Genomic DNA, 27,281 nt, shown 5'->3' with positions numbered 1-27,281 from the left:
TTATTAAGTGTTTTGTTTTGTGAGGAATCTTTGCCTTTTTACTTTTCAATTAAACTTTTTGTGTGTTTCTTGGAAACCGAACGGCTTTGTCCTTATTAACAAAACTCTCTGAGGCTCAGCCCGGGAGAAAAACAAATCAGCAACAAGAACCCTGCATCACAAATTGGCGTCCGCGACAGGACAAAGTCGTTTGTTTTTCCAGTAGATTTTTTGACGCGGTTAACACGATGACGAACACGTGGGAGTTAATTGAGTTGGCGGATAAAATGGGACTGACGGGAGCGGAGTTTAGAGTATGGTACGAGGAGCGGATGGAGAGGGAGCGTGAGCAACGGGCTGCAGAACGAAAGGCGGCGAAGGAAAAGCTTGAATTGGTGCTTAGAGCTAAGAAGGAGGAGCTAGAGCGCGTAACGCGTGAAAATAAAGTGTTGCTAGAGCGTCAGACACGCATACTGAAGCAGCAGCTCCAATTAGAGAGGGTGGACTTCGAGCGGCGACTCGAGCTTGCGATGGCGAAAAGGGGGCAGCTGGCGATGCAGAAGGTCGAGCAAGCGGTGAATGTTTGCTCCGATAGCAGCGTTTGCTGGAGGGAAGTCGATTCCTGCAAGGTTGGCCTCGAGCCTCGCGACAGCCTTACTTCGGAGCGAGAAGCTCAGATAGAGGAAGGCAGAGAGGTGGACAGCCAAGAAGGCAGGAGTCATGAGGAGTTTGTTGAAGCGACGGAAAGCTCCTCTGGCTGGGAACATATTACTTCCGTTAGCTGCTTGGGGACCTCTGAGAGGCCAAGCACCTATGAAGAAGAGCGCCTGGATATGGGCGACCTAGAAGCTGTGGAAAATGTTGTGGAGCAAAGCTTCGATAGCAGGGAACAAAGACGCTCCATTCAGAATGAGGTGTGTATCAGAACGTCGCAGAGGCCGAGCACATTTCGGGAAGGGGTAGGGCTACCTCTCAATAGCTCCATGGAAGGAGCGCTAGAACGTCATTGGGAAGATGGCAGCGAATGCCATGAAGGCTCTGATATAGTGGCCACTGATTGTTTTGTACCGACAGAGGTAGCAGCAGGCACCACGTCAATGGTCCTAGACCATACGTATATCTCACTCAGAGAGAGAGGGGATTCTAGTTCACAGGATAGCGTAACTGCTATTTGTCCGAGAAAACACGATGGGAGTGCTGAAGCACTCTTCAAAATAAACAGTATCGAATCGGAGGTGGGCTCGATGGTAGGTATGGAGAATGCCAGACAGGGTCTTGAACCTGAGAACGTGATTGGTTTTGAACCTATAATTAAGTCCACTCAAGATGAGCTGTATAATGACCGAGCACAACGGCATCCCTTCTCAAGAATCCAGGAACCTCACACGCTTGTCGGAGCGTTTGGGCTTGCTGAGGGCACCCCGAGCTTGTGTTCATTAGATGGTGAACTAAAAGAAAGCATTTGTGTGAGAGATTGTGGCATTTGGACATTCGTGTCTCAGTGCGTTTCGTGTCGACGCCGACGGCTCGAGACCGCGCCCTGTTCCTCTGTGACCGGTAAGCGTTCATGTGGCCGGCGGGGGCGCAGACACGCGTTTCAGCGAAAGTGCATAAAAGCATGTTTGCCACAGTTACTTTCGAAACGTGCGAGAAGGGCAGTGCGTCTGGTTTGGGACGCGATAACCTGAGGGTAGGGTTAGAAAACCGGTAGCTCTTTCTGGACTTCGACTTTTAGATGCGGACACAAGTAGCTTTGTCCATAGTCGATTTTGTAGTAAAAAGGTTTATTCCGGGTTTCAGAACTTTTAAATGCAATTGGGTGAATCTAAAGTTTAAGTATGGACATTTGGACGATGTAGCGAACTGTAGCCCGGTGATGTGGTGAACTGCGTGGTGCAAATATGTGGTTTAATTGTGACGTAGTGCAGAACGCGCACTCATCGGCAGTTTTTTTTTCTAAAAAAAAAAAAAACTTGAATAAAAGGGGGGCGTATGTGATGTGTGGTGCGCGTTCAAAGTGCGCGCCTTCGAAAAGTGCGCGTCACGGAAAAAAAAAAAAACAAAAGGAGAAATACCAGAGTGCACGTGCGGTGCTGCTTAAACAAGAATGACGACGTTAAAGAGCGTCAAGCACGAGGATGCGTGGCAGGACGTGAAGTAAACAAAAGGTAAAACATCCAATGGGCAGCGAACACGGAGATTTCAAGACCCAATGGCTTGACACCACGAAACAGCAGTATCTCCAATGAGAACGAGACAAGTGGGCCAGAGCTGAAGCAGGAGCCTGGGGGGACCAGAGCAAGGGGAATTCGAGGCAGGCAGTGCAAGCGGAAGGTCGTCACCGGACCGGGCGCTGAAGATGGGCCGTTGGGTTCCGGACCCGAGCCTACAGGACTTCCACCGGCCGGGGCCTCCTGCTGTCGGGTTCCCGCTCCAAAGGACCGTGGCCATCCGGTCCTGAACTCCTTTCCAGGGCCTGCGGACTTTGGTTCCGGCAGGCGAGCTACAGCCGTCGGGCTCCGGGCCCGAGCTGTGCGCCCAGCTGCTTGACTAGGTCGACCCTAGTTCCCGGACGCGTCGCCACCAGCCTGCGTTCTCCCGTCTCCGACGTGTCCACGCTCCTCAAGCCGAAACCATCACGATTTGGTAGGGCTTTTCGACGTGTCGCCAGCAGCCAGCGTTCCCTCGTCCTCGTCCAGCCCACGCATTGACGCAGGAGTCACGGCGTTCCGGTTTCTCATCACCGCCGAAAACCAACTTGTGGGTGAGACTGCACCGATACTCTTGCGCTACTCCCATCACTCAGCCCCTTTCGAACGTTAGGTTTAGTTACTGACTTTGAACGTTCTTGTTGGGTGTTTACAGATGTGTTTCGTCATGTCCAGTCAACTGTTTATTAAGTGTTTTGTTTTGTGAGGAATCTTTGCCTTTTTACTTTTCAATTAAACTTTTTGTGTGTTTCTTGGAAACCGAACGGCTTTGTCCTTATTAACAAAACTCTCTGAGGCTCAGCCCGGGAGAAAAACAAATCAGCAACAAGAACCCTGCATCACAAATTGGTCAAATTGACGACATTGGTCAAAGCTTGAACAATCCTAATGATCGTCATCATTGTCTTGGGTACCATGGTTGACAACCACCAGCACGTTTTTGCTGTTATGCTGATGTCTACGGTAAGTGCGACGACGTGCATGAACATTAACCACAAAAGAGTTGACAGTTGGGCGAGTTGGTGCTTTGACATCGAAGCCATCGTGAGGGCGAAACTAAACACAACAGACAAAAATAAGCAGACGAAGACAGGCACATGACCTCGTCTGTTTGTTCCTGTGTGTTAAGTTTAGTGGCGCCCCACGATGGTATTTACATGCATTAGAAGTCGTATAAGCGGTCGATGAATAAACCACGTGACATATAAACGGATTCTATTTCCGCTTCTCGGTAGTGGCTTTACCGATTTTGCCTTTTGAGCCCCTCCCGCTGCCGCATTTTTAGAAAACGAAACTAAATAATGAAGTTGAGCGTCCCTAAAGTTCCCCATGGATAAAGAGCAACGTCATAGTACAACGCTACATTTATACTTTCACTTCTCGAAGTTATTCTCGGGAAAGTCTGCACAGTGTACATACAGATTCGTCCGCGTCCTGTGTGCGTGTGTGTTCAGAAACACAGACGCACACAAGACGTAGTCGCATTTTCCAATAATAATAATAATAATAATAATAATAATAATAATAATAATAATAATAATAATAATAATAATAATAATAATAATAATAATAATAATAATAATAATAATAATAATAATAATAATAATATTATTATTATTATTATTATTATTATTATTATTATTATTACTATTATTATTATTATTATTATTATTATTATTATTATTATTATTATTACATTGTTCCTATTATATGATGCAGATTTAAAACTCATTTGGTGCGACTGTTGCTCACCAATTCATTCATTCTACTTAAGTACGGTAGGCACTTTTGTCTGAAAACACACACACACACACAAAGGTACCACGAATTATCTAGTAATAAGAAAAAATCTAGATAAGAGCCGACAGGCGGAAATGCGAAGTGGGATGATCAAGGTGAACAGCGAAAGTGCCTCAGACAGGCTGGCCGACGTTTTATTAGGGGGACCTATCTTTGTCGACGGCACCTTGTCATCCTTGGCGCGTTAGCTTTAAGGGGGTTAGCAGGGACGTCATCTATTGGTGGTGGCGCCTGTCCCCATTGGTATATATGGTAACTAACAGGGACATGTGCCACCAGAAGATGACATCACTGCTTAGCCCTTTAAAACTAACACGCCAAGGATGAGAATATCCTTTCACAAAGATAGATCCTCTTATCGAAACGACCGCCAGCCTGTCAGGGGCACTGCCACTGTTCACCTGATTATCCCTCTAGTATATATGGGTATTCCATGAGCACACTCAGGAGAGAATAATATTACGTGAGGATCTCGTTAGCGATTAAAGTTCGAGTGCACCAAGTTGCTTTAACTGAAGTCGACAAACTGCTTTCAGATGGTTGTGTAGAAAAGTGCGCACGTTTTCTATATCATTAAATTTTTTCTGCTGCTGATTCATTGCACTCTTGCAAAAAGTTTTCCCATCCACTCATAGATAACAGTGAGTGAATTTTGCAGAAGCACGGAGAAGAAATTAATGTCAGTGTGGGGGAGGGTAAGGGCGATGCCCTTTTAAGGAGAATGTGCTCAATACGATATCAGTAAAAAGTCTGGTGGTAAAACAATATCAATATAAATACTCATAACGCAAATTATCTTCATAATTGACACACATATTTGCGAATAATCTTAAGATCGTGATATTGTTACATTTAAGCAGAGAGTTTGTTTTAACCTCGTACACTCCAAACGTAATGACTCTGTTACCTCGAAAAAAACCCCGGTGAGCTGTTTTTTCGAACATTCATCGGTGCACACTCTGCGTTTTAGGCTTTGAAATAATTACAAGAAAATGAAATAAATATTCGGCTCGTGAATCCAAAATTTTATATCGAACTACCCAAAGCTATACTGCTGCTCTCTGCTCAAAGTATACCGCTCTAGAAGAGTTAAGGCTTCTGCAACTGTGCGAGAGATGGCGCTGCCAGACTTTGACTATGAGTGAGCAGATATGGTTTGTTTTGGGTTTTGCTCTCGAAATGGCATACCAATAATAATAAGGTACCCCATGTATATCGGTAGGAAAGTACACGCACGAAATGAAACTGACGAACTTAAAATACTGCTTTAAATCACGGCGTCTTGACATAGCTCTGAAAACAGATGTTCCGTTCTCCACAGGAACCCGCACTGGCAAGCGTCTACAACAAGTGCGCAAGAATATTTTAAAAATTTAATAATAAATTTGGTGTTGAGCTATAGCTTGCTCTCGGTGAACGGGATTATCGTTATCCAATGTTGGTTCTCTAATTTATTAACCACTTCCGACAATACTAAAGAAGTTTGATTAGCCTAATTCTTTCGGCCATCAACTTTTCTCGTTCAAAAATTAAATTGATGAAACAATCCTATAAGATTCAAGTAATTACCAGACAGTTCCAAATCCCCTTTACCCTATTTCCCCTTTCCTTCTCTTCCTATTCAGTAATTGCTTTCTTTTATGATTTTTATAGGTGGTTTGGCGTGCGTTGCGCCATGTGCAGTAGCTTTATTTTTTGCTTGAGGGCGTTAAGTGAACATCATAAAGGTTGTCGATGATCTCATTCAAGGTGCAGGCACGCGGTAACTTATCACCATCAAGGCCCTCGAAGAACAAGATGAAAAATATTTCGCGTTGGCACGGGTGGCGATAAACATTTATTTATGAAAGTTATTTACATGGAGGTTGGGGACGGGTCTTTATGAGGCCGCACTCTACAAACACTAGGTGGGCTCTCCCTTAAGGTATCCCAATGGTGTCGGCCGCATCTTGGCACGCTTAACCAAGTCCCGTTGGACTGTTAGGCATGAGCACACGAGCAGGGTGGCCTCCCAGTCTTCACGGGAAGGGTTTGCTATAGCGGAAAAGTTTGGGGTTTTTCGGCATAACGAAACCACGTAGAATCTGCCACAATATTTTCTTTAGAGTGCGGGCACTTCCCCGTGAATGCGGGGTGGAAGTTTTTTAGGATTACCGTGCACAATTAAGTTCTGGTGCAAAGGCGACAGAGGACTCGCTCCTCCACCTGTGAGAGGCCTTCACAGCGTTTTCAATAGATGTGATGGCAAGATTGGAGATATCTTGTGATCCCTTGTGTGAGAAGGATTCCTTTCGAAGTCGCGTGGTAATTATGCGCCATATAAGGTAACGACAACCGATTACTAAAAAGTACGACAGCCCGGTCTAATGAAAAAAAAATTATGAAAGGAGATGGTGCTGGTTTGATGGGGGACATTGACAACAGATTATTCATTCGCAGAAAATCAAAAAATGAAATTTAACAATTACGTTACGCATAATAAACGGATTGCTCGTTACAGAAGTAAACTTCACGTGCTGTTTTCGATAGAGTGGGCAAAAAGTTTTAAGCAAAGACAAGAATGTTGACCAGACAATATTTCCATCTGGCTACACTGTGCCTCAAAATTGGAGCAAAGCAAAGCCTTCAAAGGCTTTGCTTTGATAATTTATTTGGCTTACCATTCGGGGCACTAAGGCTACCAAGCTTTATGTGGAAGTCACTTGGTGCTCCTACAACTTCGCGCACTTTAAAGAAAAGCTCTGCAAAAAGGAAATGTTGCAGTTACCTTAGAACCTATGAAACAAAAAAAATTCAATGTTTCTGACGAAGCGCTATAATTTGGTATTAGGGATTTCTGCTTGTTACTATATAAAAAAGTTAAGTATTCTCTGTTAGCTGTTGAGATTTTCAGATCGAAAGATTTGAAATGGTGTGCTCTATATGGCTCAAAAGAATACTATGCCAACTGTAGATGTGTAGCCCTTATGTTTCTTGGCTTCTTCGGTTTTGCTTTTTTACTTTTGTAAAACTTGTCACACGTTAGCAAAAATGAGCTGTCTGCGCTACCCCCAACCACAATTTTCTCCAGTTAGTGGGGGCGACTAGACCTAAGACTTCGCTTCCATGCTGTTTCAGCTATAATCTAGGACTTTACAATAAAAGGAGGTGTTTTATTCAGGGTAATATTTTGGCGCTTGCGCAATAGTTATGAGAACTAATATACAATGATAAATGTATATAGGATTTTTCTACAAGTAATTGTAATTTAATGTGAAGAATAGTGTAAGAATAGCGGACTAAATTTGTGCATTTTTCCTGTGTTCATTTCTATTTCTGTTTTTTCTTTTAACGTTTTTTTGTTCTTTCAGTTTTTCTTCCATTTTCGCCTTTTCTTCTCTTCCTATTTACCACTTGCTTACTTTTTTTAATTTTATACAAGGTTTTCCTGCGTTGCGCCATGTGCAGTAGCTTTTTTTTGGTGATGGTGTTAAGTGAACATCATCAAAGTGCTCGAAGGTCTCAATCATGGCGCGAGCGTACGGTCACTTACCGTCATCTTGGCGGTCGGAGAACAAAATGAAAGATACTTCTCGTTTACACGGGGGGTGAAAAACATTTATTTATGGAAGTTATGTAAATGGAGGGTGGAGAGCGGTCCTTAAGGGGCCACCCCGTTCAAACACTAGGTGAGCTCCCCCTGGCGCTATTCCAATAGCGTCGGCCGCGGCCCTGCCACGCTCAACCAAGACCCGTGGGGCTGTAAGGTCGGAGCAGCCGAGCAGAGCTGCCTCCCAGTCTTCCCGGGAATATTTGATTTTTCTTCACAGTGCGGGCACTTCCCCGTATTAGCGGGGTTAGAGTGCTTTAGGATTGCCGAACACAATAAAGTTTTATTCCAAACGCGATGGAGGACTCGCTCCACCACCTTTGTGAGGCCCTCACAGCGTTTTCAATAGACGTGATGGCCGGATCGATACTATCTTGTGTTCTCTTGTGTACACAGGATTGGTTTCGAGGTCGCATAGAATGAAGTCATGTTTTACATGGAACGCACGTCATGCTCATCATGTTTAAATTTGTCACTTACCCTCGTGGTCCATTCACGTCACGTAGTACCCAATTTCGTATATGTGACGCTAGCGATACGACCTCGACCGCTTCATGAGAGTGGCATGTAGTGAAGTTTTTTACATGACACCAGCAGTGGAGGCTAAGGTACTTGGATGCTGACCTGCAGATCGAGGGATCGAATCCCGGCTTCGGCGTCCGCGTGTTCATTGAAGGCGAAAATGCTGTTGGCCCGTGCACTGAAGTTTGGGTACACTTTAAATAACCCCAGGAAGTATAGGGTATCGGAGCCCTCCACTACGGCGTCTCTCGTGATTATGCACTGGTTTCGGGAAGGAAAATTTCATATATCTATCTACCTAGGGTCAGTGCAATAGTAAATGAAAAGAAAAAAAAACTGGCCTGCGCAGCGATCGAACCTACGAGCTTCGCGTTATTAGCACGACGCTCTAACCGACTGAGCTAGCAGGCCACGCCTTCCACATGGTTCTTGCTGACTTAGCAATCACGACTATGTTGCCGTGTCAGCACTTCGCAAACAAAAAGAAGGTTACCTGCTACTATTTTTAAAAGTGGAGACTCGCAGCTCACACACATAATTTTAAAGGTGCACGCTAACTCTCTGGTAAAGATCACTGCACCCTCTTCGGAGAATTTAGGAAGAGGCGACTTTTGCAAAGTTAGTTAACGTTGACTTTCAAAAAAAAGCTATAGGTATGTGGTCAATCAAGACTCTTAAAAAGGGTAGCTGATGTTTTCTATTATTATTTGTTTCCGTGGAGAAAATAAGGGCTAAAATGTCTCTTCGACAAACACTGCAACAAAAAGAGACGAGCGCAATCTCACAATCGGTGGATCGGGTATAGGCTTACGACATTGGTCAAAGTTACAACGATCATAATGATCGTCATCATTGTTTTGGGTACCATGGTTGTTACAACCACCAGCACGTTTTTGCTGTTATGCTGATGTTTACGGTAAGTGCGACGACGTGCAGGAAGATTAACTTCAAAGAATTGAGAGTCCGGCGAGTTGGTGCTTTGACATCGAACCCATCGTGAGGGTGAAACTAAACACAACAGAGAGGAAGAGTACTGCCGGGCACAATTAAGTCCTGGTGCAAACGCGACAGAGGACTTGCTCCTTCACCTGTGGGAGGCCCTCACAGCGTTTTCAATAGATGTGATGGCAGGATTGGTAATATCTTGTGATCGCTTGTGTGAGCAGGATTCCTTTCGAAGTCGCGTGCTAATTATGCGCCATATAAGTAACGAAAACCGATTACTACAAACTACGACAGCCCGGCCTAATGAAAAAAAAACAATGAAGGGAGGTCGTGCTGGTGTGATGGACGACAGTGACAAAAGATTATTCATTCGCAGAAAAATCAATAAATGAAATTTAACATATACGTTACGCATTTTAAACACATTTCTCGTTACAAAAGTGAACTTCACGTGCAGTTTTTGATAGAGTGGGCAAAAAGTTTTAAGCAAAGACAAGAATGTTGACCAGACGATATTTCCATCTGGCTACGCTGTGCCTCAAATTTGGAGCAAAGCAAAGCCTTCAAAGGCTTTGCTTTGATAATTTATTTGGCTTACCATTCAGGGCACTAAGACTACCAAGCTCCCGTGTACTCAGATTTGGGTGCACGTTAAAGAACCCCAGGTGGTCAAAATTTCCGGAGCCCTCCAATACGGCGTCTCTCATAATCCAATATTGGTTTTGGGATGTTAAACCCCACAAATCAATCAAGACTACCAAGCTTTATGTGGAAGTCACTTGGTGTTCCTACAACTTCGCGCACTTTAAAGAAAAGCTCTGCAAAAAGGAAATGTTGCAGTTACCTTAGAACCTATGAAACAAAAAAATTCAATGTTTCTGACGAAGCGCTACAATTTGGTATTGGGGATTTCTGCTTGTTACTATATAAAAGAGTTAAGTATTCTCTCTAACCTGTTGAGATTTTCAGATCAAAAGATTTGAAATGGCGTGCTGTATATGACTCAAAAGAATACTATGCCAACTGGAAATGTGTAGCCCTTATGTTTTTGATTTTTTCGCTCTTGCTTTTTTACTTTTGTAATACTTGTCACACCTTAGCAAAAATGCGCTGCCGGCGCTACCCCCAACCACAATTTTCTCCAGTTAGTGGGGGCGACTGGACCTACGACTTCGCTTCCATGCTGTTTCAGATATAATCTAGAACTTTATAACAAATGGAGGTGTTTTATTCAGGGTGATATTTTGGCGCTTGCGCAATAGTTATGAGAACTATTATACAACAATAAATGTATATAGGATTCTTCTACAAGTGATTGTAATCTAAATGTGAAGAATAGTGGAAGAATAGTGGACTAATTTTGTGCCTTTTTCCTGTGTTTATTTCTATTTCTGTTTTTTCTTTTAACATTTTTCTTGTTCTTTCTGTTTTTTCTATTTTCGCCTTTTCTTCTCTTCCTATTTACCACTTGCTTACTTTTTATTTTCAATTTTATACAAGGTTTTGCCTGCGTTGCGCCATGTGCAGTAGCTTTTTTTTGGTGATGGTGTTGAGTGAACATCATCAAAGTGGTCGAAGATCTCAATTATGGCGCGAGCGTATGGTCACTTATCGTCATCTTGGCGGTCGGAGAATAAGATGAAAGATACTTCTCGTTTACACGCGTGTTGAAAAACATTTATTTATGGAAGTTATGTAAATGGAGGGTGGAGAGCGGTCCTTAAGGGGCCACCCCGTTCAAACACTAGGTGAGCTCCCCCTGGCGCTATTCCAATAGCGTCGGCCGCGGCCCTGCCACGCTCAACCAAGACCCGTGGGGCTGTAAGGTCGGAGCAGCCGAGCAGAGCTGCCTCCCAGTCTTCCCGGTAATGTTTGGATATAGCGGTGAGGTTTCGAGTTTTTTGGCATAACTCAACCATGTGGAATCTTTGTAATTTTCTTCACAGTGCGGGCACTTCCCCGTGAAAGCGGGGTTGGAGTGCTTCAGGATTGCCGGACACAATGAAGTTTTATTGCAAACGCGACGGAGGACTCGCTCCACCACCTTTGTGAGGCCCTCACAGCGTTTTCAATAGATGTGATGGCCGGATCGATACTATCTTGTGATCTCTTGTGTACACAGGATTGGTTTCGAGGTCGCGTAGAATGAAGTCATGTTTTACATGGAACGCACGTCATGCTCATCATGTTTAAATTTGTCACTTACCCTCGTGGTCCATTCACGTGTACCCAATTTCGTATATGTGACGCTAGCGATACGACCTCGACCGCTTCATGAGAGTGGCATGTAGTGAAGTTTTTTACATGACACCAGCAGTGGAGGCTAAGGTACTTGGATGCTGACCTGCAGATCGAGGGATCGAATCCCGGCTTCGGCGTCCGCGTGTTCATTGAAGGCGAAAATGCTGTTGGCCCGTGCACTGAAGTTTGGGTACACTTTAAATAACCCCAGGAAGTATAGGGTATCGGAGCCCTCCACTACGGCGTCTCTCGTGATTATGCACTGGTTTCGGGAAGGAAAATTCCATATATCTATCTACCTAGGGTCAGTGCAATAGTAAATGAAAAGAAAAAAAAAACTGGCCTGCGCAGCGATCGAACCTACGAGCTTCGCGTTATTAGCACGACGCTCTAACCGACTGAGCTAGCAGGCCACGCCTTCCACATGGTTCTTGCTGACTTAGCAATCACGACTATGTTGCCGTGTCAGCACTTCGCAAACAAAAAGAAGGTTACCTGCTACTATTTTTAAAAGTGGAGACTCGCAGCTCACACACATAATTTTAAAGGTGCACGCTAACTCTCTGGTAAGGATCACTGCACCCTCTTCGGAGAATTTAGGAAGAGGCGACTTTTGCAAAGTTAGTTAACGTTGACTTTCAAAAAAAAGCTATAGGTATGTGGTCAATCAAGACTCTTAAAAAGGGTAGCTGATGTTTTCTATTATTATTTGTTTCCGTGGAGAAAATAAGGGCTAAAATGTCTCTTCGACAAACACTGCAACAAAAAGAGACGAGCGCAATCTCACAATCGGTGGATCGGGTATAGGCTTACGACATTGGTCAAAGTTACAACGATCATAATGATCGTCATCATTGTTTTGGGTACCATGGTTGTTACAACCACCAGCACGTTTTTGCTGTTATGCTGATGTTTACGGTAAGTGCGACGACGTGCAGGAATATTAACTTCAAAGAATTGAGAGTCCGGCGAGTTGGTGCTTTGACATCGAACCCATCGTGAGGGTGAAACTAAACACAACAGAGAGGAAGAGGACTGCCGGGCACAATTAAGTCCTGGTGCAAACGCGACAGAGGACTTGCTCCTTCACCTGTGGGAGGCCCTCACAGCGTTTTCAATGGATGTGATGGCAGAATTGGTAATATCTTGTGATCGCTTGTGTGAGCAGGATTCCTTTCGAAGTCGCGTGCTAATTATGCGCCATATAAGTAACGAAAACCGATTACTACAAACTACGACAGCCCGGCCTAATGAAAAAAAAACAATGAAGGGAGGTCGTGCTGGTGTGATGGACGACAGTGACAAAAGATTATTCATTCGCAGAAAAATCAATAAATGAAATTTAACATATACGTTACGCATTTTAAACACATTTCTCGTTACAAAAGTGAACTTCACGTGCAGTTTTTGATAGAGTGGGCAAAAAGTTTTAAGCAAAGACAAGAATGTTGACCAGACAATATTTCCATCTGGCTACGCTGTGCCTCAAATTTGGAGCAAAGCAAAGCCTTCAAAGGCTTTGCTTTGATAATTTATTTGGCTTACCATTCAGGGCACTAAGACTACCAAGCTCCCGTGTACTCAGATTTGGGTGCACGTTAAAGAACCCCAGGTGGTCAAAATTTCCGGAGCCCTCCAATACGGCGTCTCTCATAATCCAATATTGGTTTTGGGATGTTAAACCCCACAAATCAATCAAGACTACCAAGCTTTATGTGGAAGTCACTTGGTGTTCCTACAACTTCGCGCACTTTAAAGAAAAGCTCTGCAAAAAGGAAATGTTGCAGTTACCTTAGAACCTATGAAACAAAAAAATTCAATGTTTCTGACGAAGCGCTACAATTTGGTATTGGGGATTTCTGCTTGTTACTATATAAAAGAGTTAAGTATTCTCTCTAACCTGTTGAGATTTTCAGATCAAAAGATTTGAAATGGCGTGCTGTATATGGCTCAAAAGAATACTATGCCAACTGGAAATGTGTAGCCCTTATGTTTTTGATTTTTTCGCTCTTGCTTTTTTACTTTTGTAATACTTGTCACACCTTAGCAAAAATGCGCTGCCGGCGCTACCCCCAACCACAATTTTCTCCAGTTAGTGGGGGCGACTGGACCTACGACTTCGCTTCCATGCTGTTTCAGATATAATCTAGAACTTTATAACAAATGGAGGTGTTTTATTCAGGGTGATATTTTGGCGCTTGCGCAATAGTTATGAGAACTATTATACAACGATAAATGTATATAGGATTCTTCTACAAGTGATTGTAATCTAAATGTGAAGATTAGTGGAAGAATAGTGGACTAACTTTGTGCCTTTTTCCAGTGTTTATTTCTATTTCTGTTTTTTCTTTTAACATTTTTCTTGTTCTTTCTGTTTTTTCTATTTTCGCCTTTTCTTCTCTTCCTATTTACCACTTGCTTACTTTTTATTTTCAATTTTATACAAGGTTTTGCCTGCGTTGCGCCATGTGCAGTAGCTTTTTTTTGGTGATGGTGTTGAGTGAACATCATCAAAGTGGTCGAAGATCTCAATTATGGCGCGAGCGTATGGTCACTTATCGTCATCTTGGCGGTCGGAGAATAAGATGAAAGATACTTCTCGTTTACACGCGTGTTGAAAAACATTTATTTATGGAAGTTATGTAAATGGAGGGTGGAGAGCGGTCCTTAAGGGGCCACCCCGTTCAAACACTAGGTGAGCTCCCCCTGGCGCTATTCCAATAGCGTCGGCCGCGGCCCTGCCACGCTCAACCAAGACCCGTGGGGCTGTAAGGTCGGAGCAGCCGAGCAGAGCTGCCTCCCAGTCTTCCCGGTAATGTTTGGATATAGCGGTGAGGTTTCGAGTTTTTTGGCATAACTCAACCATGTGGAATCTTTGTAATTTTCTTCACAGTGCGGGCACTTCCCCGTGAAAGCGGGGTTGGAGTGCTTCAGGATTGCCGGACACAATGAAGTTTTATTGCAAACGCGACGGAGGACTCGCTCCACCACCTTTGTGAGGCCCTCACAGCGTTTTCAATAGATGTGATGGCCGGATCGCTACTATCTTGTGATCTCTTGTGTACACAGGATTGGTTTCGAGGTCGCATAGAATGAAGTCATGTTTTACATGGCACGCACGTCATGATTATCATGTTTAAATTTGTCACTTACCCTCGTGGTCCATTCACGTCACGTAGTACCCAATTTCGTATATGTGACGCTAGCGATACGACCTCGACCGCTTCATGAGAGTGGCATGTAGTGAAGTTTTTTACATGACACCCGCAGTGGAGGCTAAGGTACTTGGATGCTGACCTGCAGATCGAGGGATCGAATCCCGGCTTCGGCGTCCGCGGGTTCATTGAAGGCGAAAATGCTGTTGGCCCGTGCACTGAAGTTTGGGTACACTTTAAATAACCCCAAGAAGTATAAGGTATCGGAGCCCTCCACTACGGCGTCTCTCGTAATTATGCGGTGGTTTCGGGAAGGAAAATTCCATATATCTATCTACCATGGGTCAGTGCAATAGTAAATGAAAAGAAAAAAAGAACTGGCCTGCGCAGGGATCGAACCTACGACCTTCGCGTTATTAGCACGACGCCCTAACCGACTGAGCTAGCAGGCCACCCCTTCCATATTGTTCTTGCTGACTTAGCAATCACGACTATGTTGCCGTGTCAGCACTTCACAAACAAAAAGAAGGTTACCTGCTACTATTTTTAAAAGTGGAGACTCGCAGCTCACACACATAATTTTAAAGGTGCACGCTAACTCTCTGGTAAAGATCACTGCACCCTCTTCGGAGAATTTAGGAAGAGGCGACTCTTGCAAAGTTAGTTAACGTTGATTTTCAAAAAAAAAAGCTATAGGTATGTGGTAAATCAAGACTCTTAAAAAGGGTAACTGATGTTTTCTATTATTATTTGTTTCCGTGGAGAAAATAAGGGCTCAAATGTCCTTTCCACAAACACTGCAACAAAAAGAGACGAGCGCAATCTCACAATCGGTGGATCGGGTATATGTTTACGACATTGGTCAAAGCTAGAGCGATCATAATTATCGTCATCATTGTTTTGGGTACCATAGTTGTTACAACCACCAGCAAGTTTTTGCTGTTATGCTGATGTTTACGGTAAGTGCGACGACGTGCAGGAAGATTAACTTCAAAAGAGTTGACAGTCGGGCGAGTTGGTGCTTTGACATCGAACCCATCGTGAGGGTGAAACTAAACACAACAGAGAGAAATAAGCAGACGAGGACCGGCACCTGACCTTATCTATTTTTTCCTGTGTGTTGTGTTTAGTGGCACCCCACAATGGTTTCTACATGCATTAGAAGTCGAATAAGCGGACGACGAGCAAACCACGTGACATATGAACGGATTCTCTTTCCGCTTCTCGGTCGCGGCTTTACCGATTTTGCGTTTTGAGCCCCTCCCGCTGCTACAATTTTGAAAACGAAACTAAATAACGAAGCTGAGCGTCCCTAAAGTTCCTCATGAATTAAGAGCAACGCCATAGTATAACGCTACATTTAAACTTTCACCTCTGGAAGTTATTCTCGGGAACGTCTGCACAGAGCACGTACAGATTCGTCCGCGTCCTGTATGCGTGTGTGTTCACAAACACAGACGCACACAAGACGTAGTCGCATCTTTCAATAATAATAATAATAATAATAATAATAATAATAATAATAATAATAATAATAATAATAATAATTATTATTATTATTATTATTATTATTATTATTATTATTATTATTATTATTATTATTATTATTATTATTATTATTATTATTATTATTATTATTATTATTATTATTATTATTATTAGTATTATTATTATTATTATTATTATTATTATTATTATTATTGAAAGATGCGACTACGTCTTGTGTGCGTCTGTGTTTGTGAACACACACGCATACAGGACGCGGACGAATCTGTACGTGCTCTGTGCAGACGTTCCCGAGAATAACTTCCAGAGGTGAAAGTTTAAATGTAGCGTTATACTATGGCGTTGCTCTTAATTCATGAGGAACTTTAGGGACGCTCAGCTTCGTTATTTAGTTTCGTTTTCAAAATTGTAGCAGCGGGAGGGGCTCAAAACGCAAAATCGGTAAAGCCGCGACCGAGAAGCGGAAAGAGAATCCGTTCATATGTCACGTGGTTTGCTCGTCGTCCGCTTATTCGACTTCTAATGCATGTAGAAACCATTGTGGGGTGCCACTAAACACAACACACAGGAAAAAATAGATAAGGTCAGGTGCCGGTCCTCGTCTGCTTATTTCTCTCTGTTGTGTTTAGTTTCACCCTCACGATGGGTTCGATGTCAAAGCACCAACTCGCCCGACTGTCAACTCTTTTGAAGTTAATCTTCCTGCACGTCGTCGCACTTACCGTAAACATCAGCATAACAGCAAAAACTTGCTGGTGGTTGTAACAACTATGGTACCCAAAACAATGATGACGATAATTATGATCGCTCTAGCTTTGACCAATGTCGTAAACATATACCCGATCCACCGATTGTGAGATTGCGCTCGTCTCTTTTTGTTGCAGTGTTTGTGGAAAGGACATTTGAGCCCTTATTTTCTCCACGGAAACAAATAATAATAGAAAACATCAGTTACCCTTTTTAAGAGTCTTGATTTACCACATACCTATAGCTTTTTTTTTTGAAAATCAACGTTAACTAACTTTGCAAGAGTCGCCTCTTCCTAAATTCTCCGAAGAGGGTGCAGTGATCTTTACCAGAGAGTTAGCGTGCACCTTTAAAATTATGTGTGTGAGCTGCGAGTCTCCACTTTTAAAAATAGTAGCAGGTAACCTTCTTTTTGTTTGTGAAGTGCTGACACGGCAACATAGTCGTGATTGCTAAGTCAGCAAGAACAATATGGAAGGGGTGGCCTGCTAGCTCAGTCGGTTAGGGCGTCGTGCTAATAACGCGAAGGTCGTAGGTTCGATCCCTGCGCAGGCCAGTTCTTTTTTTCTTTTCATTTACTATTGCACTGACCCATGGTAGATAGATATATGGAATTTTCCTTCCCGAAACCACCGCATAATTACGAGAGACGCCGTAGTGGAGGGCTCCGATACCTTATACTTCTTGGGGTTATTTAAAGTGTACCCAAACTTCAGTGCACGGGCCAACAGCATTTTCGCCTTCAATGAACCCGCGGACGCCGAAGCCGGGATTCGATCCCTCGATCTGCAGGTCAGCATCCAAGTACCTTAGCCTCCACTGCGGGTGTCATGTAAAAAACTTCACTACATGCCACTCTCATGAAGCGGTCGAGGTCGTATCGCTAGCGTCACATATACGAAATTGGGTACTACGTGACGTGAATGGACCACGAGGGTAAGTGACAAATTTAAACATGATAATCATGACGTGCGTGCCATGTAAAACATGACTTCATTCTATGCGACCTCGAAACCAATCCTGTGTACACAAGAGATCACAAGATAGTAGCGATCCGGCCATCACATCTATTGAAAACGCTGTGAGGGCCTCACAAAGGTGGTGGAGCGAGTCCTCCGTCGCGTTTGCAATAAAACTTCATTGTGTCCGGCAATCCTGAAGCACTCCAACCCCGCTTTCACGGGGAAGTGCCCGCACTGTGAAGAAAATTACAAAGATTCCACATGGTTGAGTTATGCCAAAAAACTCGAAACCTCACCGCTATATCCAAACATTACCGGGAAGACTGGGAGGCAGCTCTGCTCGGCTGCTCCGACCTTACAGCCCCACGGGTCTTGGTTGAGCGTGGCAGGGCCGCGGCCGACGCTATTGGAATAGCGCCAGGGGGAGCTCACCTAGTGTTTGAACGGGGTGGCCCCTTAAGGACCGCTCTCCACCCTCCATTTACATAACTTCCATAAATAAATGTTTTTCAACACGCGTGTAAACGAGAAGTATCTTTCATCTTATTCTCCGACCGCCAAGATGACGATAAGTGACCATACGCTCGCGCCATAATTGAGATCTTCGACCACTTTGATGATGTTCACTCAACACCATCACCAAAAAAAAGCTACTGCACATGGCGCAACGCAGGCAAAACCTTGTATAAAATTGAAAATAAAAAGTAAGCAAGTGGTAAATAGGAAGAGAAGAAAAGGCGAAAATAGAAAAAACAGAAAGAACAAGAAAAATGTTAAAAGAAAAAACAGAAATAGAAATAAACACTGGAAAAAGGCACAAAGTTAGTCCACTATTCTTCCACTAATCTTCACATTTAGATTACAATCACTTGTAGAAGAATCCTATATACATTTATCGTTGTATAATAGTTCTCATAACTATTGCGCAAGCGCCAAAATATCACCCTGAATAAAACACCTCCATTTGTTATAAAGTTCTAGATTATATCTGAAACAGCATGGAAGCGAAGTCGTAGGTCCAGTCGCCCCCACTAACTGGAGAAAATTGTGGTTGGGGGTAGCGCCGGCAGCGCATTTTTGCTAAGGTGTGACAAGTATTACAAAAGTAAAAAAGCAAGAGCGAAAAAATCAAAAACATAAGGGCTACACATTTCCAGTTGGCATAGTATTCTTTTGAGCCATATACAGCACGCCATTTCAAATCTTTTGATCTGAAAATCTCAACAGGTTAGAGAGAATACTTAACTCTTTTATATAGTAACAAGCAGAAATCCCCAATACCAAATTGTAGCGCTTCGTCAGAAACATTGAATTTTTTTGTTTCATAGGTTCTAAGGTAACTGCAACATTTCCTTTTTGCAGAGCTTTTCTTTAAAGTGCGCGAAGTTGTAGGAACACCAAGTGACTTCCACATAAAGCTTGGTAGTCTTGATTGATTTGTGGGGTTTAACATCCCAAAACCAATATTGGATTATGAGAGACGCCGTATTGGAGGGCTCCGGAAATTTTGACCACCTGGGGTTCTTTAACGTGCACCCAAATCTGAGTACACGGGAGCTTGGTAGTCTTAGTGCCCTGAATGGTAAGCCAAATAAATTATCAAAGCAAAGCCTTTGAAGGCTTTGCTTTGCTCCAAATTTGAGGCACAGCGTAGCCAGATGGAAATATTGTCTGGTCAACATTCTTGTCTTTGCTTAAAACTTTTTGCCCACTCTATCAAAAACTGCACGTGAAGTTCACTTTTGTAACGAGAAATGTGTTTAAAATGCGTAACGTATATGTTAAATTTCATTTATTGATTTTTCTGCGAATGAATAATCTTTTGTCACTGTCGTCCATCACACCAGCACGACCTCCCTTCATTGTTTTTTTTTCATTAGGCCGGGCTGTCGTAGTTTGTAGTAATCGGTTTTCGTTACTTATATGGCGCATAATTAGCACGCGACTTCGAAAGGAATCCTGCTCACACAAGCGATCACAAGATATTACCAATTCTGCCATCACATCCATTGAAAACGCTGTGAGGGCCTCCCACAGGTGAAGGAGCAAGTCCTCTGTCACGTTTGCACCAGGACTTAATTGTGCCCGGCAGTCCTCTTCCTCTCTGTTGTGTTTAGTTTCACCCTCACGATGGGTTCGATGTCAAAGCACCAACTCGCCGGACTCTCAATTCTTTGAAGTTAATCTTCCTGCACGTCGTCGCACTTACCGTAAACATCAGCATAACAGCAAAAACGTGCTGGTGGTTGTAACAACCATGGTACCCAAAACAATGATGACGATCATTATGATCGTTGTAACTTTGACCAATGTCGTAAGCCTATACCCGATCCACCGATTGTGAGATTGCGCTCGTCTCTTTTTGTTGCAGTGTTTGTCGAAGAGACATTTTAGCCCTTATTTTCTCCACGGAAACAAATAATAATAGAAAACATCAGCTACCCTTTTTAAGAGTCTTGATTGACCACATACCTATAGCTTTTTTTTGAAAGTCAACGTTAACTAACTTTGCAAAAGTCGCCTCTTCCTAAATTCTCCGAAGAGGGTGCAGTGATCCTTACCAGAGAGTTAGCGTGCACCTTTAAAATTATGTGTGTGAGCTGCGAGTCTCCACTTTTAAAAATAGTAGCAGGTAACCTTCTTTTTGTTTGCGAAGTGCTGACACGGCAACATAGTCGTGATTGCTAAGTCAGCAAGAACCATGTGGAAGGCGTGGCCTGCTAGCTCAGTCGGTTAGAGCGTCGTGCTAATAACGCGAAGCTCGTAGGTTCGATCGCTGCGCAGGCCAGTTTTTTTTTTCTTTTCATTTACTATTGCACTGACCCTAGGTAGATAGATATATGGAATTTTCCTTCCCGAAACCAGTGCATAATCACGAGAGACGCCGTAGTGGAGGGCTCCGATACCCTATACTTCCTGGGGTTATTTAAAGTGTACCCAAACTTCAGTGCACGGGCCAACAGCATTTTCGCCTTCAATGAACACGCGGACGCCGAAGCCGGGATTCGATCCCTCGATCTGCAGGTCAGCATCCAAGTACCTTAGCCTCCACTGCTGGTGTCATGTAAAAAACTTCACTACATGCCACTCTCATGAAGCGGTCGAGGTCGTATCGCTAGCGTCACATATACGAAATTGGGTACACGTGAATGGACCACGAGGGTAAGTGACAAATTTAAACATGATGAGCATGACGTGCGTTCCATGTAAAACATGACTTCATTCTACGCGACCTCGAAACCAATCCTGTGTACACAAGAGATCACAAGATAGTGATCACGACTATGTTGCCGTGTCAGCACTTCGCAAACAAAAAGAAGGTTACCTGCTACTATTTTTAAAAGTGGAGACTCGCAGCTCACACACATAATTTTAAAGGTGCACGCTAACTCTCTGGTAAAGATCACTGCACCCTCTTCGGAGAATTTAGGAAGAGGCGACTTTTGCAAAGTTAGTTAACGTTGACTTTCAAAAAAAAGCTATAGGTATGTGGTCAATCAAGACTCTTAAAAAGGGTAGCTGATGTTTTCTATTATTATTTGTTTCCGTGGAGAAAATAAGGGCTAAAATGTCTCTTCGACAAACACTGCAACAAAAAGAGACGAGCGCAATCTCACAATCGGTGGATCGGGTATAGGCTTACGACATTGGTCAAAGTTACAACGATCATAATGATCGTCATCATTGTTTTGGGTACCATGGTTGTTACAACCACCAGCACGTTTTTGCTGTTATGCTGATGTTTACGGTAAGTGCGACGACGTGCAGGAAGATTAACTTCAAAGAATTGAGAGTCCGGCGAGTTGGTGCTTTGACATCGAACCCATCGTGAGGGTGAAACTAAACACAACAGAGAGGAAGAGTACTGCCGGGCACAATTAAGTCCTGGTGCAAACGCGACAGAGGACTTGCTCCTTCACCTGTGGGAGGCCCTCACAGCGTTTTCAATAGATGTGATGGCAGGATTGGTAATATCTTGTGATCGCTTGTGTGAGCAGGATTCCTTTCGAAGTCGCGTGCTAATTATGCGCCATATAAGTAACGAAAACCGATTACTACAAACTACGACAGCCCGGCCTAATGAAAAAAAAACAATGAAGGGAGGTCGTGCTGGTGTGATGGACGACAGTGACAAAAGATTATTCATTCGCAGAAAAATCAATAAATGAAATTTAACATATACGTTACGCATTTTAAACACATTTCTCGTTACAAAAGTGAACTTCACGTGCAGTTTTTGATAGAGTGGGCAAAAAGTTTTAAGCAAAGACAAGAATGTTGACCAGACGATATTTCCATCTGGCTACGCTGTGCCTCAAATTTGGAGCAAAGCAAAGCCTTCAAAGGCTTTGCTTTGATAATTTATTTGGCTTACCATTCAGGGCACTAAGACTACCAAGCTCCCGTGTACTCAGATTTGGGTGCACGTTAAAGAACCCCAGGTGGTCAAAATTTCCGGAGCCCTCCAATACGGCGTCTCTCATAATCCAATATTGGTTTTGGGATGTTAAACCCCACAAATCAATCAAGACTACCAAGCTTTATGTGGAAGTCACTTGGTGTTCCTACAACTTCGCGCACTTTAAAGAAAAGCTCTGCAAAAAGGAAATGTTGCAGTTACCTTAGAACCTATGAAACAAAAAAATTCAATGTTTCTGACGAAGCGCTACAATTTGGTATTGGGGATTTCTGCTTGTTACTATATAAAAGAGTTAAGTATTCTCTCTAACCTGTTGAGATTTTCAGATCAAAAGATTTGAAATGGCGTGCTGTATATGACTCAAAAGAATACTATGCCAACTGGAAATGTGTAGCCCTTATGTTTTTGATTTTTTCGCTCTTGCTTTTTTACTTTTGTAATACTTGTCACACCTTAGCAAAAATGCGCTGCCGGCGCTACCCCCAACCACAATTTTCTCCAGTTAGTGGGGGCGACTGGACCTACGACTTCGCTTCCATGCTGTTTCAGATATAATCTAGAACTTTATAACAAATGGAGGTGTTTTATTCAGGGTGATATTTTGGCGCTTGCGCAATAGTTATGAGAACTATTATACAACAATAAATGTATATAGGATTCTTCTACAAGTGATTGTAATCTAAATGTGAAGAATAGTGGAAGAATAGTGGACTAATTTTGTGCCTTTTTCCTGTGTTTATTTCTATTTCTGTTTTTTCTTTTAACATTTTTCTTGTTCTTTCTGTTTTTTCTATTTTCGCCTTTTCTTCTCTTCCTATTTACCACTTGCTTACTTTTTATTTTCAATTTTATACAAGGTTTTGCCTGCGTTGCGCCATGTGCAGTAGCTTTTTTTTGGTGATGGTGTTGAGTGAACATCATCAAAGTGGTCGAAGATCTCAATTATGGCGCGAGCGTATGGTCACTTATCGTCATCTTGGCGGTCGGAGAATAAGATGAAAGATACTTCTCGTTTACACGCGTGTTGAAAAACATTTATTTATGGAAGTTATGTAAATGGAGGGTGGAGAGCGGTCCTTAAGGGGCCACCCCGTTCAAACACTAGGTGAGCTCCCCCTGGCGCTATTCCAATAGCGTCGGCCGCGGCCCTGCCACGCTCAACCAAGACCCGTGGGGCTGTAAGGTCGGAGCAGCCGAGCAGAGCTGCCTCCCAGTCTTCCCGGTAATGTTTGGATATAGCGGTGAGGTTTCGAGTTTTTTGGCATAACTCAACCATGTGGAATCTTTGTAATTTTCTTCACAGTGCGGGCACTTCCCCGTGAAAGCGGGGTTGGAGTGCTTCAGGATTGCCGGACACAATGAAGTTTTATTGCAAACGCGACGGAGGACTCGCTCCACCACCTTTGTGAGGCCCTCACAGCGTTTTCAATAGATGTGATGGCCGGATCGATACTATCTTGTGATCTCTTGTGTACACAGGATTGGTTTCGAGGTCGCGTAGAATGAAGTCATGTTTTACATGGAACGCACGTCATGCTCATCATGTTTAAATTTGTCACTTACCCTCGTGGTCCATTCACGTGTACCCAATTTCGTATATGTGACGCTAGCGATACGACCTCGACCGCTTCATGAGAGTGGCATGTAGTGAAGTTTTTTACATGACACCAGCAGTGGAGGCTAAGGTACTTGGATGCTGACCTGCAGATCGAGGGATCGAATCCCGGCTTCGGCGTCCGCGTGTTCATTGAAGGCGAAAATGCTGTTGGCCCGTGCACTGAAGTTTGGGTACACTTTAAATAACCCCAGGAAGTATAGGGTATCGGAGCCCTCCACTACGGCGTCTCTCGTGATTATGCACTGGTTTCGGGAAGGAAAATTCCATATATCTATCTACCTAGGGTCAGTGCAATAGTAAATGAAAAGAAAAAAAAAACTGGCCTGCGCAGCGATCGAACCTACGAGCTTCGCGTTATTAGCACGACGCTCTAACCGACTGAGCTAGCAGGCCACGCCTTCCACATGGTTCTTGCTGACTTAGCAATCACGACTATGTTGCCGTGTCAGCACTTCGCAAACAAAAAGAAGGTTACCTGCTACTATTTTTAAAAGTGGAGACTCGCAGCTCACACACATAATTTTAAAGGTGCACGCTAACTCTCTGGTAAGGATCACTGCACCCTCTTCGGAGAATTTAGGAAGAGGCGACTTTTGCAAAGTTAGTTAACGTTGACTTTCAAAAAAAAGCTATAGGTATGTGGTCAATCAAGACTCTTAAAAAGGGTAGCTGATGTTTTCTATTATTATTTGTTTCCGTGGAGAAAATAAGGGCTAAAATGTCTCTTCGACAAACACTGCAACAAAAAGAGACGAGCGCAATCTCACAATCGGTGGATCGGGTATAGGCTTACGACATTGGTCAAAGTTACAACGATCATAATGATCGTCATCATTGTTTTGGGTACCATGGTTGTTACAACCACCAGCACGTTTTTGCTGTTATGCTGATGTTTACGGTAAGTGCGACGACGTGCAGGAAGATTAACTTCAAAGAATTGAGAGTCCGGCGAGTTGGTGCTTTGACATCGAACCCATCGTGAGGGTGAAACTAAACACAACAGAGAGGAAGAGGACTGCCGGGCACAATTAAGTCCTGGTGCAAACGCGACAGAGGACTTGCTCCTTCACCTGTGGGAGGCCCTCACAGCGTTTTCAATGGATGTGATGGCAGAATTGGTAATATCTTGTGATCGCTTGTGTGAGCAGGATTCCTTTCGAAGTCGCGTGCTAATTATGCGCCATATAAGTAACGAAAACCGATTACTACAAACTACGACAGCCCGGCCTAATGAAAAAAAAACAATGAAGGGAGGTCGTGCTGGTGTGATGGACGACAGTGACAAAAGATTATTCATTCGCAGAAAAATCAATAAATGAAATTTAACATATACGTTACGCATTTTAAACACATTTCTCGTTACAAAAGTGAACTTCACGTGCAGTTTTTGATAGAGTGGGCAAAAAGTTTTAAGCAAAGACAAGAATGTTGACCAGACAATATTTCCATCTGGCTACGCTGTGCCTCAAATTTGGAGCAAAGCAAAGCCTTCAAAGGCTTTGCTTTGATAATTTATTTGGCTTACCATTCAGGGCACTAAGACTACCAAGCTCCCGTGTACTCAGATTTGGGTGCACGTTAAAGAACCCCAGGTGGTCAAAATTTCCGGAGCCCTCCAATACGGCGTCTCTCATAATCCAATATTGGTTTTGGGATGTTAAACCCCACAAATCAATCAAGACTACCAAGCTTTATGTGGAAGTCACTTGGTGTTCCTACAACTTCGCGCACTTTAAAGAAAAGCTCTGCAAAAAGGAAATGTTGCAGTTACCTTAGAACCTATGAAACAAAAAAATTCAATGTTTCTGACGAAGCGCTACAATTTGGTATTGGGGATTTCTGCTTGTTACTATATAAAAGAGTTAAGTATTCTCTCTAACCTGTTGAGATTTTCAGATCAAAAGATTTGAAATGGCGTGCTGTATATGGCTCAAAAGAATACTATGCCAACTGGAAATGTGTAGCCCTTATGTTTTTGATTTTTTCGCTCTTGCTTTTTTACTTTTGTAATACTTGTCACACCTTAGCAAAAATGCGCTGCCGGCGCTACCCCCAACCACAATTTTCTCCAGTTAGTGGGGGCGACTGGACCTACGACTTCGCTTCCATGCTGTTTCAGATATAATCTAGAACTTTATAACAAATGGAGGTGTTTTATTCAGGGTGATATTTTGGCGCTTGCGCAATAGTTATGAGAACTATTATACAACGATAAATGTATATAGGATTCTTCTACAAGTGATTGTAATCTAAATGTGAAGATTAGTGGAAGAATAGTGGACTAACTTTGTGCCTTTTTCCAGTGTTTATTTCTATTTCTGTTTTTTCTTTTAACATTTTTCTTGTTCTTTCTGTTTTTTCTATTTTCGCCTTTTCTTCTCTTCCTATTTACCACTTGCTTACTTTTTATTTTCAATTTTATACAAGGTTTTGCCTGCGTTGCGCCATGTGCAGTAGCTTTTTTTTGGTGATGGTGTTGAGTGAACATCATCAAAGTGGTCGAAGATCTCAATTATGGCGCGAGCGTATGGTCACTTATCGTCATCTTGGCGGTCGGAGAATAAGATGAAAGATACTTCTCGTTTACACGCGTGTTGAAAAACATTTATTTATGGAAGTTATGTAAATGGAGGGTGGAGAGCGGTCCTTAAGGGGCCACCCCGTTCAAACACTAGGTGAGCTCCCCCTGGCGCTATTCCAATAGCGTCGGCCGCGGCCCTGCCACGCTCAACCAAGACCCGTGGGGCTGTAAGGTCGGAGCAGCCGAGCAGAGCTGCCTCCCAGTCTTCCCGGTAATGTTTGGATATAGCGGTGAGGTTTCGAGTTTTTTGGCATAACTCAACCATGTGGAATCTTTGTAATTTTCTTCACAGTGCGGGCACTTCCCCGTGAAAGCGGGGTTGGAGTGCTTCAGGATTGCCGGACACAATGAAGTTTTATTGCAAACGCGACGGAGGACTCGCTCCACCACCTTTGTGAGGCCCTCACAGCGTTTTCAATAGATGTGATGGCCGGATCGCTACTATCTTGTGATCTCTTGTGTACACAGGATTGGTTTCGAGGTCGCATAGAATGAAGTCATGTTTTACATGGCACGCACGTCATGATTATCATGTTTAAATTTGTCACTTACCCTCGTGGTCCATTCACGTCACGTAGTACCCAATTTCGTATATGTGACGCTAGCGATACGACCTCGACCGCTTCATGAGAGTGGCATGTAGTGAAGTTTTTTACATGACACCCGCAGTGGAGGCTAAGGTACTTGGATGCTGACCTGCAGATCGAGGGATCGAATCCCGGCTTCGGCGTCCGCGGGTTCATTGAAGGCGAAAATGCTGTTGGCCCGTGCACTGAAGTTTGGGTACACTTTAAATAACCCCAAGAAGTATAAGGTATCGGAGCCCTCCACTACGGCGTCTCTCGTAATTATGCGGTGGTTTCGGGAAGGAAAATTCCATATATCTATCTACCATGGGTCAGTGCAATAGTAAATGAAAAGAAAAAAAGAACTGGCCTGCGCAGGGATCGAACCTACGACCTTCGCGTTATTAGCACGACGCCCTAACCGACTGAGCTAGCAGGCC

General features: G+C 43.4%; 7 non-coding genes across 7 annotated transcripts; 2 read left to right on the top strand and 5 right to left on the bottom strand.

Moving 5' to 3' along the window:
• Nucleotides 1-8,437: 8,437 nt before the first annotated feature.
• Nucleotides 8,438-8,511, bottom strand: TRNAI-AAU (transfer RNA isoleucine (anticodon AAU)). The gene has a single exon. It is a non-coding gene; the product is annotated as a tRNA-Ile (tRNA).
• A 3,114-nt stretch (nt 8,512-11,625) lies between these two features.
• TRNAI-AAU (transfer RNA isoleucine (anticodon AAU)) lies at nt 11,626-11,699 on the bottom strand. The gene has a single exon. It is a non-coding gene; the product is annotated as a tRNA-Ile (tRNA).
• A 3,120-nt stretch (nt 11,700-14,819) lies between these two features.
• Nucleotides 14,820-14,893, bottom strand: TRNAI-AAU (transfer RNA isoleucine (anticodon AAU)). Its single transcript has one exon. It is a non-coding gene; the product is annotated as a tRNA-Ile (tRNA).
• A 2,283-nt stretch (nt 14,894-17,176) lies between these two features.
• Nucleotides 17,177-17,250, top strand: TRNAI-AAU (transfer RNA isoleucine (anticodon AAU)). The gene has a single exon. It is a non-coding gene; the product is annotated as a tRNA-Ile (tRNA).
• Nucleotides 17,251-20,370: 3,120 nt separating this feature from the next.
• TRNAI-AAU (transfer RNA isoleucine (anticodon AAU)) lies at nt 20,371-20,444 on the top strand. The gene has a single exon. It is a non-coding gene; the product is annotated as a tRNA-Ile (tRNA).
• A 3,569-nt stretch (nt 20,445-24,013) lies between these two features.
• On the bottom strand, nt 24,014-24,087 carry TRNAI-AAU (transfer RNA isoleucine (anticodon AAU)). Its single transcript has one exon. It is a non-coding gene; the product is annotated as a tRNA-Ile (tRNA).
• Nucleotides 24,088-27,207: 3,120 nt separating this feature from the next.
• TRNAI-AAU (transfer RNA isoleucine (anticodon AAU)) lies at nt 27,208-27,281 on the bottom strand. The gene has a single exon. It is a non-coding gene; the product is annotated as a tRNA-Ile (tRNA).

The sequence above is a fragment of the Rhipicephalus microplus genome, chromosome X (genome assembly GCF_043290135.1).
Source record: "Rhipicephalus microplus isolate Deutch F79 chromosome X, USDA_Rmic, whole genome shotgun sequence".
Classification (NCBI taxonomy): Eukaryota; Metazoa; Arthropoda; class Arachnida; order Ixodida; family Ixodidae; genus Rhipicephalus; species Rhipicephalus microplus.
The sequence above is the reverse complement of the archived record's forward strand: the minus strand, read 5'-3'. Positions and strand labels throughout refer to the sequence as shown.